General features: G+C 40.8%; 1 long non-coding RNA gene across 1 annotated transcript in view; it reads right to left on the bottom strand.

Moving 5' to 3' along the window:
• LOC129626672 (uncharacterized) overlaps nt 1-12,162 on the bottom strand; it is a 105,071-nt gene that overhangs the window by 91,762 nt on the left and 1,147 nt on the right. The gene's annotated exons all lie outside the window — the stretch shown is intronic.

The raw sequence follows: 12,162 nt of genomic DNA, 5'->3' as shown, positions 1-12,162 counted from the left end.
CCTTTGTCATTTCAGATGCTGCCATTGGTAGAATTTTACTAGTAAATTACTTCCATAGAGTCCTAGAGCATCTCACTCGAGTTGATCAATATCCACGAGTCTCTTGACCAAGTGTCAAAAAAAAAAAGCATTGAGATACCTAGAAAGCCAGGATAGAAACTTGCTTTGCTGTTTTATAGCTAACAACTACATTCATAGAATTGCTGAGGGTATGGGGTTCTTATAAAAACTGGAAAACACAGTTTATAAAAACTAAAATGTACAAATGTTAAAAACCAAAACCATCATAAGTGGTACAGATCAATCAGAACTTTCCAGAAGCAACCTTCAAGTTATCTGTTCTTACCTGAGCTGCCTCTATTCTCCCCTTACGCAAGTCAGGCGGGTTGAAGAATGTAACCCTTATCTATCTTGGATTATTAGGATGAAAATGTCTTCAGCTTTTTTATTCAGTGTAGAAGAGAACAAAGAGGAAAGAAAATTTTGGGGGGTGCTATATCTGGCAAGTAGATGTGAAAATGCTTGATTAAAAATAAAAGTAGTAGATGGAGAGAGAGAATCTCTATGCTACTAAGCATTTTCTTAAAGATTAGAAATTGACTGAAAGCTTATTTTAGCAAAAAAGCTTGTTACATATATATATACACACAATATATATGTACATCCATATATATAAACTCATTTGTATATATAAAACATACATACATATAACCACATACATACATATAACATCTCTCTGTCTCTGTATGTATCAAGATCTCTCTCTTATCATCTATCTATTCATCAAATCTATCATCTACCTGCCTATCTACCTATTACTCAATATGCTAGGCATATTTAGTTATTGCAGATTGCAATTGCCTTGTGGAAAATCACCAACTCACAAGGGTAGACACCATAAGAAGAAAAATAGGACAACTTATACCACAAAATATTCTGAAAATAATAAAGTGGCACTAAAAAGTCCTTGCACATCAATAGTCACATCACTAATGATCAGATAAATGCAAATGAAACCTGTGAAGGTATCACTTCACAGTTGTTGGAATGTCTACTCTAAAAAAGGAGAGCAGTAACAAGTGTGTGAGACAGGAAGACAGGGGACTCTTTGTTCACTGCTGGTGGGGATGTAAATGAGTGCAGCCACTATGGAAAATAAATGGGGATTCCTCACAAAATTAAAAATGGGACTACAATATGATCCAGCAATCCCACCATTGGGTGTACATACAAATGAAATGTAAACAGGATAACAGGATTTCCCGTGTTTACTGAAGCATCACTCACAACAGCCAAAATGAGGAAACCTAAGTGTCCATAAATGGATGACTAGATAAAGAAAAGCTTTTATATACACAATAAAATATTATCAAGCCACAAGAAATACAGAAATCTTGCCATCTGCAACAATATGGATGGTCCATTAGGTCATACTGTGCAAATCACAGTCATTAGATTATTAGGTCATTAGGTCATTAGGTTATACTGTGATATAAGAAAGGGAAAGAGATATGTTGTATGTTATCACTTATAAGTAAACGTAAAAATGCCAAACTCATAGAAACAGAATAGAATGGTAGTTACCAGGGGCTGGGGGCAGAGAGAACTGAGGAGATGTTAGCCAAGTGTAGAAACTTTGTTAGAAGATGAGTAAATTCTTGAGGTCTAATTAATACACACTGTTTATAGTTAACAGTACTGTAAAATATATCTTAAACTTGCAAGACATTAGATCTTAAAAGTTCCCACTCTGAAAAAAGAAATGTTAATTAAGTGATGAGATGAATGGTAGCTTACCCTACTCTGGTGATCATTCATAAATCTATCAGATCATCAGCTTGTTCACCTTAAACTCACACAATGTTATACATCAATTAAAATTTTCCTCTAGCAAAAGAAATTAACCAGAAGAGTAAATTTTATGAATGCCACTTCATACTCAGATGATAGCTTTGGATGGATATTCTAGAGAGAAGCCTATTCAAGTTAAAAGATCTTTCACTCTTCAGAGCTTTCTTTGAAAAGAAAGCAACCAAGAATGAAACACAAAAGAGAAATAATGCTCTCATTGGGATGCAAGCACGTTTTCCCTCACCTCAGAGCCTGTGATTAGAGCAAGGAGAACATAAGCCTCTAGGAGCTTTTTCTCAACTAGGAGAGCTCTGCTTACTCAGATGCAAATGTGGACCCAGACCCCTGGACAGTCTCTACTCCCATCTGAGAACCATATTGAAAGTGAAAATATTCGTTGCTTAGTCATGTCCCAGTCTTTGTGACCCCATGGACTGTAGCCTGCCAGGCTCCTCTGTCTGTGAGATTCTCCAGATAAGAACACTGGAGTGGGTTGCCATGCCCTCCTCCAGGGGATCTTTCTGTCCCAGGGATCAAACCCGAGTCTCCCACATTGCAGACGGGTTCTTTACCCTCTGAGCCATCAGGGACGCCCTGGATTCTATTATCTATGTTCAAATAGTTCAAGGCCTTCAAAGGAAAACCATGACTCAGGGAAACTTAAGAAAGCATAATAGCAAGTCCTTTGGTAAAGGAAACATTTAACTGCTAAGTTATTTATTTCTACAATTCTGATTTGCATCATTCTGTTAACCCATTGGACTGTTGACTACTAGAGCACACTTGAAGTTTGTACTTTCTTTGCCTTCGATCTACTTCTTTCTCATCTTCTTTATATCTGTTCTCCATCCTGATGTAGAAATAATATCATAATATAATCATGAAAATATAATATAATAAAATAGAAAAACATGACTAAATGTGACCTTTTCATAAAACATTGAGAGATTTTAAGTCAAAAATTTTTACAATAAAGTATGAATCTACAGATTCATTTATTTCTCCTTTCTTCCTGTTCTCAATGCTCAAGTTTCTTTCAGTATACCATTTATTTAATATAAAACATTTTCTCATGTCTGCACAGCTCAATGTGCTCAAAATATTTAATGATCAACAGTATCTCTCCTAAAGTTCCTGAGTCATGAACAGGAAAAGCTACACCCTTAAACTGAGAGGGCTTCCCTGTTGGCTCAGACAGTAAAGAATCCACCTGAAATGCAGGAGACCTGGGTTCGATCCCTGGGTCAGGAAGATTCCCTGGAGAAGAGAATGGCTACCCACTCCAGTATTCTTGCCTGGGGAATCCCATGGACTATAGGCTATAGTTCATGGGGTCACAAGAGTTGGACACAACTTAATGACTAAACCACCAATCTGAGAGCAGTTAAGTGAATTAAATGAGGGGCCATCAGACTGAGGAGGCTCTAGTGCCTTAGCAGCCTATGTAAGCAAACACAAACCTCAGGCTGAAACGTCTCAAGGTTGAGAAATCAAAACCTAAGGCCGGCCTTTCCCAAATACAGCAGTGGTATACCAGCCAGGCTCAGGATTTCCTAGCTCTACTTCCTCTGTGTCTCTTCGGCTCCTGTTGGTGGCTCCGAATCACTCCAGCTGCGGTGCTGCCTGAATGGAAGTAATTTTGGGATGATATACATTCTTGTAATATTTACTATGTCCCAGCTTATCTTTCAACACTAGGGAGTAGAAAATCCTTCCTTAACGTTGTCCAATTAGACCCTAGTTTGATTAGTGAGCTCACACTACTCATCTGCTCCTTGTCCTCTCATGTCATAAACAGTTATAAATAAAGTGGTGTGGACACACACACACACTGGCGTGAACACAGACCCACACACACACTGGCGTGGACACACAGACACACACAGTAAATCAGATTTCTTGCTAGAGGAGACCCGTCCCAGATCTGAATAAGGACAGGACCTGTATTACACAGAAATAGTCTTAACTTTGATGTTTGTTTGAAGTCATTTAAATGACACTCTAGGTTGCTAAAGATCAAAGAGAAAACAGAAGTCTGAAGAAGATCATAAACAATGTTAACACACTATGAGGTAGTTAACATATTACCAAATATCTGTCAGTACTCTTAAAAAATGATTAGACTATGTCCCTGAAATAGGTAGTATTTGACCTTGTTCTGAAATAAAGTTTTTTTCGGAATTTGGAACATTCAAGAGTATGATTAGAAAAATACCTGATCTAGATCCTATGTATTCTTAATGTCCTAGTAGTAAAGAGCCCACCTACCAATGCAGGAGACATAACAGACCTAGGTTCAATCTCTGGGTCGGGAAGATCCCCTAGAGGAGGGCATGGCAACCTACTCCATTATGATCATCACAAATGATGACTGTCCTGATTAGAAACCCCCCAAGAGTCTTGCCTTTACTTTCCAGGAGTGGGTCCTCTCGTTTGATCAGGAGGGACAGCCACGTAAAGGCTATGTGATAGCTTTAGATTGTGCATTTTCTGAAGACCTTGAAAGTAAGTTCACCCTCTGACTAGTCTGAAATCCATTGGTCTGAGCTCCAAAATTATAAGAGCTAAATGCATTTTCAAAGTTATGCAATGGAAGAAATTCCTCCACCAATAAATGTCTGCATTATTTCTCCCACTTTGCTGTTTGCTGCAGTGCTTCTTAAGCAGCTGCTGCATCTACAGCTCACAGTAACCCCAGAGGCACCTCTGCGTCTCTCAGAACTCTTCCCGTATCAGCTGCCTTCACTGTGATGAATGCTCTCTATCGTCCTTACTTCTGTGGTTTTAAGTGGCTTAAATTAATAGATTCCATTTTAAAATGATCTAGTGGGCTTGAGAGAGAAGTCCAGAGTGAGAAACTCAGAAACAAATTGAATCGCAAACAACACTGAGAGTTTTGGACAAGACACCACTGCTGGTTGCCTTAAGATGAAACCTTGAGAAGCCCTGCAGGGGGCCAGCTGGCTGCACTCAGACTCCTGACCTGCAGCGCTGGAGACAATAAATACGAGTTACCAGAAGGCATTAAGTTGGTGCTAACTCAATACACAGATATTAAGTGTATAGATAACGAAAGTGATCAAGTAATAGATAGCTAAAGCAAAGTCTGAAAATGAAATTCTAGACCAATTTTGCTGCCATGACAGTAGCTGAAACTTACTGTTCCTAAGAGGATCATATAAATTAATAAAGGAACTCAAATCAAAGATGCACATATACATACATTTCTTTATGTCTTGGCACGCTGAATCCATTTTTTCCCTAAAATCTAAACTAAAATTTATCCACTTTGGTACACCAGCTCTCCTAGGTATTTCTTCAATAACTTATCAAATTGGAAACTGATGCACATTTTATGAATCAAGCATATTTTAGGTTAAAATTATTGTTTTTCATCACAGAAAACAAACAAGGCTTTCTTTTAATCACTGAGGACAAATAAAAGTGTTAGTCTCTCACTTGTGTCCAACCCTTCACGACCCGTGGACTGTGGCCCACCAGGCTTTGCTCTCCATGGGATTCCCCTGGCAAGAATACTGGAATGGGTTACCATTCCCTTCTCCAAGGGATCTTCCACACTCAGGGATCAAACATAGGTCTCCTGCATTGCAGGCAGATTCTTTACCAACTGAGTCACCAGGGGAGTCCAATAATTAATAGTATTTGGTGTCACTGGTCTCATCCCCAGAATAGGTTCGTCTCATAATTCTGTATTAAAGGCATGGGGTTTTCAAAATAATATGCACTTAATTAACCAATGATAGCAAAAGTGACCTGCCAAACTCTCAAACTTCACTCTTGTGAGTGGACTGAATAATGGGAGCAACCAGAGCCAAGAACTCAACAGGATGCTTCAAAATGAACAAAGATCCACAGAGCATTGTTCTCCCATGTTCTACAGTGTTGGTTCTGATGAAACAAAAGGAGAAGAAATGAGATTTTTAGAGGAAAATTTCGGTCTTCTCACCATCACCAAGCAGCTGCATATAATGCAGGTAGTTTGACATCAGAGAGGCTTTTGTTTCTTGCAAAATCACTGCCTAATATTAAAAAAAAAAAAAGCCAGCCTAATGTTTTTAATCAAAAAGTCCCATAAAATTGCAAGTTTAAAGAAAGAATGAGTATTTATGACATATTGCAAGACAGATGAAAACAGGAAAGTTCTGAAATGGTAAAATTTGGGGAAAAGAGCAGTAATGAAAAAAATAACAAAGTGCTTATCTAGAAAGCACTCAAACCCAGCCTGGCTTATTGGCACAGGAAGGCAGGCTGTTTGTAATGTAATTGCACCATTCTACCTAAGCCCAATTCACTCTCATTATCTTGTCACTCCACCTTTTCTTCTGCAGACTCTCTGGCTGCCTGGCCTCATAGGCTGCAGGAGGGAACAGGTGGCGGGCTCCTCACTTGGCCTGCGATGCCGCCTTTCTAATAGCTCCTGCCCGAATAGACCAGCCTGCTCATCTGACATGGGCAGACTCTGCCGTCTTTGTGGGTAAGACAGGATGTGCTAATGTGGCTTACAATCTTCTGTAAGAGAAGAAGATGGCTGTACTGAAACAAGACCCCTTTAAAAGATAAGTGTTACAGAAAAAAAACAAGAAGAGTACTTGCAGTTCTATACTTTTCTTAGGTTTTCAAACAGAACAAAACACATCCATGTGAATCAGGACATGTTCCTCAGTTACAGCCAAGTCTTATGTCTTTCCTCAAAGAGAGATAATTTAAATCAACTGGTGCCAGGCATTTCCAACAGACTGGAAGCAGGCATCCCCTAACGGATGCTCCCAAAGTGATCCACGACTGAAGTGTGCGTGTGCTTAATTTGACTTGCACACAGCTACTGCCCCTTACTTTTAGAAGACAGGGTCGGTTGCTTTAGCAGCCATTTAAATTTGTGACAGAGAAAGATATCCTTTGGAGATAACTGTAAATATTGAATTGGCCAAAACATTCATTCAGCTTTTTCTGTAACATCTTATGGAAAAACCCAAACAAGTGTGTTTTGGTTGACCCAATTTCTTTACTTTTAAAAAATGTGACACATTGAATAAAAATAAATCCGAATTGTAGTTTTAAGAGCAGAAAACATGAAACATGAGTCTTAGTGCTTTTTGTTCTGAATGACCTCCTCAGTCAAAGAGGGTGACGACTATAAAGCACAGAAGAGCTGAACTGTGCAGTACACACAGCATCGTATGCAATGAAATACAGAATGGTTCTAAAGAATCAGAAGCAGAAAGCATGGCTTTCCCCTGTAAAGACTCAGTTACAAACCACCAGACTTCACGGGCTCCACAGAGGCTGTGATGTGTACCTTATCCGTCTTTGAGTCCTCATAGTACACAGTGGGTATTCAACACATACTTGCTGAATTGAAGAATGAATGTATGAAAGGTGAAAAATAACTGTGCAGGATAATTTAATTTTAAAAATACAAAATGCTCAAAACATAATCAAATGTTGCCCACTGTTCACAAAATAACCTTCCCTCAAGTGTACTCAAGATGAGAATTAGCCTGGATTAGAATTTAACTCAGGAAAGAATTTAGAATTAAGATTCAACTAACCTCAGTTCAATTCTTAGATCTGCTACTGATGGTAGTTTGAAATCTTTTCTCTTTATCTTTATACTTTTTGTAAAGATATTATATTTTGTGCACGGAATATTCAACATTCATACTAAAATTGTGTCTCTTCTGAAAGGTATGGAATGCTTGGTTCTATTGTATAAATGGCACACACAGACATAATGCAGGAGTTCAGGCAGGGTTTTACAGAGAAACTGGTACCTGGAGTGTGACTGTTGTCAGTTCCCCTTACCCACAGAACACCCTCAGAAATAAAACAGACAGATATCAGTGACAAGTCACAGCAGAGTCAACTTACAACTTGCTTCCCAATGTAAGTCATCCATCTTGGCCTCTGGTAGTTTTCTAAGGGTGCTCCCTATCTCAGCAGCCCTGGAAACTCTAAGCAATGCAAATTCTCAGCTTCCAACCAACTCACTGAACTGGAAGCTCTGTGCTGGGGCCCAGAAGCCTGAGTTGGGACCAGCAGTCCAGGTGGTTCTGATGGGTGCCCTAATTTGAGAAACACTAACCTACGATATCTGTGGTGCTGGAGAAGACTTTTGAGAGCCCCTAGGACAGCAAGGAAATCAAACCAGCCAATCCTAAAGAAAATGAAACTTGAATATTCATTGGAAGGACTGATGCTGAAGCTGAAGCTCCAATACTTTGGCCACCTGAAGCAAAAAGCTGACTTATTGGAAAAGACCCTGATGCTGGGAAAGATTGAGGGCTGGAGAAGAAGTGGGGTGAGAGATGGTTGGATGGCATCACTGACTCAAAAGGACATGAATCTGAACAAACTCTGAGAGACAGTGAAGGACAGGCAAGCCTGGCACACTGCAGTTCATGGGGTCACAAAGAGTCGGATGTGACTCAGTGATTGAACAACAACAGCCTACGATATCTAAGCATATTCTAGAAAGCACATTAAAGACATGGGCTAACAAGGAGCAAATGTTTCCATTCTATTAATTTCACCCTTAAACCATCTTCTCTGAGGTGCATTCAGTGTGCTCCCCCCAAGTTTCTAGCATCCAGGTATGGAAAGACTGTCAACAGCCCTCTTGACAGTAAAGGACAGGTGTTGCTTCTGGGCCTGTATTACTCCTGCTGGGCCCTCTCTGGGCTCCAGAATAAACACATACCTAAAGAGGCTTAAGAGCTGCTATATTTGAGTCGGGCTCAGAAAAGCAGGCTCAGCATGAGCTCCAGGAGACCCTTCCTGCTATGTGGTCAGTGTCACGCGATGTGACAGGTCAGCCAGTGCCTGGAGCTCCAACACAGAGGGAGACGCTGTTCAGAGCTTCATTCTTACCAATGAAACTTCACATCATTTTCTTGCCTTAAATCATTGTTATATGCTTACTAGCAACCACATTTAAAAAGACATAAGAAAGCTGTTAACCATTGTCCATTATACCAGTGCTATTTTCCTCTTTAAATCCTCAAAATGGTGACTTGTTGAAGCAGTGACTCTTATAAATACCAGTTCACCTCAATTGATTAAACAAATAGAATGTACACTATGTAAACAGCACCTGATGAACCCATGGAGTGCCCTCTGTTTATTTGTGGGGGTGGAGCAGGAAATTGCTTGCCAGAGGGTGGTTCCTGGAGCTTTAGTTTGGGCAAAGGCAAGGATGCTGTAATTATATCAAGACAATTAAAAGGACCAGGAGTCACATTAATGTTAATATCCATTATGAAAACCAAACAGAAGGGTTGAGTTCAAAGAGCCAGACGTAGTATCTGAGGGGTGCTGGGAACAGAGAAGTGAGTGTGGAGACTGGGGAAAGGGGAGGGGCATATGTCTGAGACAGGTTAAGAGGCCACCTGGTCCAGGGTGGCCACTTCCGGTGGTGTCAGCCTTAGGCTCAGTGCACACATCCAGGAACTAGGACTGGACAAAGACTATCAGAAATAAAGCAAATACTTCACACTTGGGTAGGGAAAACAGACAAATGTAACTATGGAAAAAATGTACTTAATTAAGATTATGGCACCTGAGAAATCTGTGGATGGTGATCGGGTTTATGTTTGGGTCTTACATGGTAAGAAGGCTTTTCACAGAGGGAAGAGGATTCCCTGAATAATTAGTACCACACGGAGTTCATGGCATCGAGGAAAGATGTGATTTAATGATGAAGCAGAAATAGATCCAGACAGCAGCAACAAAGCTATCATCAGAAAACAGGTGAAGAGACAGTAAGAGAGGATGGTTATAGACTTTATGGACAATTAGAAGCAAGAACATCACAAAGAAGTCGAGGAAGATGTGGAATAAACACTGACAAAGCATATGCTATGATTTGAATAAGCGTCACATTGGATCTGTTCATTCGTGTGTTAATTTGTGTAGTTTTTCATTGCATTTTCTAATTTGTTAACCACAAAACTTACATATTAGGCAAGCACCTAAAATGTCCTTAAAGCTCTCAGTGTGTGAGAAAGTATGTGTGAGTGAGTGTGTGTGAATGTGGGACTTTGTGTGTGAGAATGTGCATGTAAGTGTGTATGTGTGTGCGTGCATGTGTGTGGAAAGAGAGACAAAAAGAGGGGAAGAGGGGGAAGGGGCAGGCATCTCCCATGGCCACTTAAACTTTCCCTCATAGGACTTGCATAAATTACAACTACTTCAATTTTCTGTTTTCAGCTTTGTGATATTAGTGTCCCCTACCAAATGTTGTTCATAATGCATATATGGCTGGGAAAGTGTTAATAAACTTTTATATTGGAAGAAAATGTCTCTACTTACTCTGAGAGCATATTTTAAAGTGTCTTGTAAACGTTTTGGTTCGTAATTCTACAAAGATATTATAAAAGTTAAATATTAAAAATAAGCATGAAGTGTTAAAGCTGACACCACCAGCTTCTGGCAGGAACCGGACGACAGTTTGACGGCTTCTTATAGAATTGTCCACATTCTTACCATGGATGCAGCTGTTGCACTACTAGGTTTTCAACCAAATGGTTCAAAAACGTATTAAGCCTGCACCTGAATGTTTATAAAAGCTTTCTTCCTAATTTCCTTCCTAGGTGAGTGAACAGACAGATGAATAAACGTACATCTATGGAGTGGCATGTGATTCAGCTTTAAAAAATCATCTATCAAGCCACAAAAGGACATGATGAATCTTAAATGGGTATTGTTCAGTAAAAGAAGTCAGCTAAAAAGGCTTAAACACTGGACATTTGAGAAAAGGCAAAACTGTAGAGATGACTAAAAACCAGTGGTTTACAGAAGCGTAGCAAGAGGAAGGAAGGGCAGAGCAGGTGAAGCCCCTGGAGTGTTTCCCATGGGCATTCGTCTGTGTGACGCTCTATGGTGACTTCCTGACATGGTGCCTTTGGGAGACCCTGTGGAACTCACCGCACAGAGCGGGTCCTGTATGGATTAAGCCAGCGGGGCTGCTCTCCATTCATGGCCCTGTGAGTATGGGGTTTTCCCTCCCAGGAAGCCAGAACTGCCCCTGTCTCATGGTTAATGTCTGCCCAGGGAGCCTGGACCCCTTGCACTGAGCTTAGTACCAGCATCTCTGCCTCCGCTCAGGAAGCCTAGTGGTTGGACCAGCTGGACTTTGATGACTCTTGCTCTGCGGGAACAGCAGGGGCTGAGCTACAGACGGGAGCAGAAGGGAGCGCTGAGGCACATCTGGAGACCGGGCACTGACCGCAGCAGAAGCTTACACCGGGTGATCAGGGTGGGCACCACCAGGACTATTCCAGCCACAGGCAGGACAGGCAGCTGTGGTGCAGGAAGTGGGAGCTGAGTGGACATGGGAAGCAGGAGAGCCAGGTCCACACTCACAGGACAGCACAGTGGCCTCCACCAACCTGGCCACCATGCTTCATGTTCTTCCCCTACTTCATCGTGCAGTGTGACACTGTGCTCAGCATTTAGAGTGATCACGTTGGTGAGATTTTAAGTTAGAACTTGTGGTTATCTCTTTTATCTATAAAGGTACCTCACAGCGATCTCAAGACTTTGTTGTGAATCTCCTTCACAACCAGACACTGATGCCAACACACAACTGTTTTAAGCCCCGAAAGGACACCAATAGTCTTCAGCGGCCAGAATTACCCAACAATCTCTTGACCATATTTTCCAAACAGGGAGAGGTGGGATTGTCAAGACCAAAGCAGGTGAGACTACAATCTGTCCCTGAAGGACAGGATAATGTCTTTGAAATGCATGGAATGCAACTCCAGAAACAGTGCCACTAATTTATTAAATTTTCTGAAATACTTATTGGGACCCTGTACATCTAAGCATGATGGTAGATCCTGGGCTCACAAAGAGAAACTAGCATTTCTTCCTTCAAATTCTCATGGAAACAAACAAAAAAGAAAAAGTGAAAACTGTAACATAAGTCAGCATCCTCATTTCTACAGCAGGGATCAATCAGCAACCCCAGACGCCAGCTCCAGGAGTCGCACCTTCTGTGGTGGCAAAGTCTTCAGACCCTCTTGTAAGCAAGGCAGTTGGAGAGCAGGTCAGAGTCAGGAAACATTAAGAAAATTGCCTGAATACAAAGTCAGTCTTGGAAGCAGGACTAAGCTTCTTGGCCTTTGATAATTGTGTCATTTTTTTCATGACAGACAACATAGTCAGCAAAACTAGAAGTAGGGATGATTCACTAGGGAAGCCAGTGGCTCTAACATCACAAATACACCTGAAAGGGCAGGAATATGAATCACAAGTCTGGAGGGAAATGGGCCGAGAAGTTGATATAGAGGC

The sequence above is a fragment of the Bubalus kerabau genome, chromosome 14 (genome assembly GCF_029407905.1).
Source record: "Bubalus kerabau isolate K-KA32 ecotype Philippines breed swamp buffalo chromosome 14, PCC_UOA_SB_1v2, whole genome shotgun sequence".
Lineage (NCBI taxonomy): Eukaryota > Metazoa > Chordata > Mammalia > Artiodactyla > Bovidae > Bubalus > Bubalus kerabau.
The sequence above is the reverse complement of the archived record's forward strand: the minus strand, read 5'-3'. Positions and strand labels throughout refer to the sequence as shown.